Source organism: Rhipicephalus microplus, chromosome 1 (genome assembly GCF_043290135.1).
Source record: "Rhipicephalus microplus isolate Deutch F79 chromosome 1, USDA_Rmic, whole genome shotgun sequence".
Taxonomy (NCBI): domain Eukaryota; kingdom Metazoa; phylum Arthropoda; class Arachnida; order Ixodida; family Ixodidae; genus Rhipicephalus; species Rhipicephalus microplus.
In genome coordinates, this window is record NC_134700.1 from 199,323,163 (window position 1) to 199,326,881 (window position 3,719).

A 3,719-nucleotide genomic window follows, 5' to 3' on the forward strand; every position below is an offset into this window, starting at 1 on the left:
CAGACGGCAATGCAACGGTGACATTGCGGCGTCGCGCTCGCCGCGTGCTGCGTGAGCTTCGTGCCAAGGCTCATACCATGGTTGCCCTCCCTCTCGTCACCTGCCTCCCTTCCGGCCTGGACGTTTAGTTCGCCTCCGTAACAAAATCTGAACGGGCCTCTCCTTCTGAATGGTCGCTGTAAGAAACCGATTGTTCACGTGACTAGGTGACAAAGGGAGGGGAAAGAAACGTGTTTCACCTGAATGGACATGCGTCTATTAAACAACAAACTATGGTTCGAGAATTGTCGATCAGTTGCCCAGTCTGTGTTGGCCTCAGTTTGTAAACACGAGAAAAAAATTGCGCGCATGCTTTGTGCTCTATATGTATCTTCTTCGACTGCGTGGTGTTCTCCAAGTCGTACTAACACGTTTCTTTACTGCATTGTACAGTCCACGGTGTCCGAAAATACATTTTTTTTCGTGCCCAATGCTAACGCCGCTTTTCCAACGCTATCCTCGTTTGTGTTTCTGGATTACCTTGTTCTAATAATTTGATATATTTTTTCTTTGTCTATAGCACCGTCCCACACAGTCTTGTTACTTAATCCTTATGTGCTTCATTATAATGCAATGTCACAGGTACACCCTTTTATGAAGTGATAAACTCCACGTAGATTGGAGAAAAGCACTGAGGTAAAAGTGGCAACTTGCCACGGTGGGGCGCGCGGCTGCAGACCCGCAGGTCGCGGCATGGAATTCCGGCAGCGGCGGCCGTATTTTCGATGGAGGCAACAGGTGAAATCAGTTCACCTATTTATAGCACGCCTATCTATAGTATTGATAGGCGTGCTCTCGTCTATAGATCGGGTGGTCGAAATTTCCGCAGCCCTCCACTACAGAGCCTCGCATAATCATGTGCTGGTTTTGAGACCTTAAAGGAGCCCTGCAACACTTTTTGATCATGGTAAGAAAACGCTGCCGATTGGTAGTAGAGGCTCCCGACAACACGCGAGCCAAATATTTTAGTTCAGCACGCGGCCTGGAATTCACAATAAATTATCACAGTCAGCTAAAAATAGCTTTCTCTTCTCTCGACAAATCACAGAATAAGCCCAAAAATCACTCGTTGTGAGCCCATTTATCAGCCATTAGCTTATTTGAACATGGCGTGCTCGGTTGTTACAGAGGTCGCCGCGAGAAGCCGCCACTTGTCCACGCTTGTGCGCGCGATTGCAATGAAAAAGCCGCATATTCGAAGAAAAAAAAAAGAAAAAGGGCTCAAGGTCACGAGGCACCAGTGACGTTTTTTGTTTGCCCTTCCCATTCCTCCCTGCTTAGCTTCCAGCGCTTTCGTCAGGACGAGAGAAGAGAGAATGCGATTGCAGCATGCGACAAATCTTTGTAACTCTACATCGCAGTGGACAGATTCTTAAATTTTCTTCGGCGTTGAATTCGTGAGTCAATAAGCTCTTCCAGTGAAATAATTGCATGGTTACTCAAAAAAGTGTTTCAGGGCCCCTTTAAACCCCATCAATTATTATTATTATCATAATCATTATTGTGATTACTTTGTTACTACTACTGGTACTACTGATACTATTACTACTTATAGGTAAAAGTGCTGTTTCAAAAATTTCCTAGTCAATGAGACTCTCAGAACAGTTACGTTAAAGCTTTATTGCAGGGTTCCTTCAACAAGTGAAGGCCCAGCCGTAATTTTCAAACACTGGTCTGTTCCATTCATTAGAACTTTTCTCCCGTCTCTTACTGGTCCTGCTTTCTTGGCGATAACGTAATGGCGGGCCTTATGGTTGCGCTGCAATGGAATACTTGATTTGATATGCTATATAATTTAAGGTAATTCTTACTGTAACAATTAACATGATTATTGCAGCTGTTTAGTATTTTACTGCAGTATACTATATCTTGAAATGCGGTATTTTGCAGTGTAGGCGTTACCAAAAAAAAAACAACAACTAGTAACTCGATACATCAATCGATCGTTGCATGCAAAAGAAAGGAAGCGTTACCTATAAAGTGAAATAGCGTGGTGCAGTTGTCAAGAAAGCAATGAGGCACGTTACCTTCTCACTATATATACTCTGAATGTAAGAATTTTATGAAGTCCACACTTCATATACCTTGGGTGTTTTGAACGTAATAATTTAATTTCTAGAGGCCACCGTCATCATCCTCCCTGATGCTCTTTTTCTTTGCGTGCGCGCGCACGTGTGTGTGTGTGTGTGTGTGTGTGTGTGTGTGTGTGTGTGAGTGTGTGTGTGTGAGTGTGTGTGTGTGTGTGTGTGTGTGTGAGTGAGTGTGTGTGTGTGTGTGTGTGAGTGTGTGTGTGTGTGTGTGTGTGTGTGTCTCCGCTGGTCTGGTCTCTTTCCGTCTTACAATACATACAGCCTTTAAAATTTCGAACGAAATGCGTTTACAACTGTGACTTAATAAATTCAACTGCACGAATATGCAGGACCTTATAACTGTCAGTGGGCTAAGGTTGCTAACCAGTATATATATATATATATATATATATATATATATATATATATATATATATATATATATATATCACGTGATCACTTCTAGCTCTGTGATGTATTTTGAAGCCATTTTTTTCTAAACGTGAAGTATAGTACCCAACTTCATTTAAATTGACAGCTATTAACCACAAAGAAACTCGATGTTTGAAGGGTTCGGCCTGAAAAAGAGCGACCCATGACATTTTGCTGCTGAACGTTATTCCTTATGATTCAAACGTGTCCGCGTACTCAATCACAGTATCGCACAAGTATAAGCAGAGCGATTGCTATAGGGCGTAGGCTTGAAAAACCCGTCACTGCAATAACGAAATGAATTGCCGCTTTCGTTAACTCAGTTATTTTTGAGAAAACCTCTTTAACAGTAGTTCGATATTGCTAACCTAGTTCGTAAATTCGGTTTGATGATAGCACTGAGCTTGTCCCGCCGCGGTGGTCTAGTGGCTAAAGTACTCGACTGCTGACCCGCAGGTCGCGCCATCGAATCCCGACTGCGGCGGCTGCATTTTCGATAGAGGCGAAAATGTGGTAGGCCCGTGTGCTCAGATGTGGGTGCACGTGAAGGGGCCCTGAAACACTTTTTCAGGTAACCATGGAATGAATTCACTGGATGAGCTTATTGCCTCACGAATTCAACGCCGAAAAAATTTCAAGAATCCGTCCCAGCAGTGCGAGTGGGGTTATACAAAGATCAGTCGCATGCTGCAATTGCATTCTATCTTCTCTCGTCCTCACACCCGCAGGTCGCGGGTTCGAATCCCGGCTGCGGCGGCTGCATTTCCGATGGAGGCGGAAATGTTGTAGGCCCGTGTGCTCAGATTTGGGTGCACGTTAAAGAGCCCCAGGTGGTCAAAATTTCCGGAGCCCTCCACTACGGCGTCTCTCATAATCATATGGTGGTTTTGGGACGTTAAACCCCACACATCAATCAATCAATCTCGTCCTCACGGAAGCGCTGGAAGCTAAGCAGGGAGAGATGGCAGGGCCACAGAAAAAACGTTACGCGCGCTTCACGAGCTTGAGCACTTTTTAATTTTATTTCTTTCGAATGCGCGGCTTTCCCAGTGTGATCGCGCGCGCGCGCGTAGACAAGTAGCAACTTTATTCCGTGGTGGTCTCTGTAACGAGCGTGCCTGTCATATTCAAATCAGCCAATGGCTGATACAGGGGTCGTTGTAATTTTCGGGCATATAA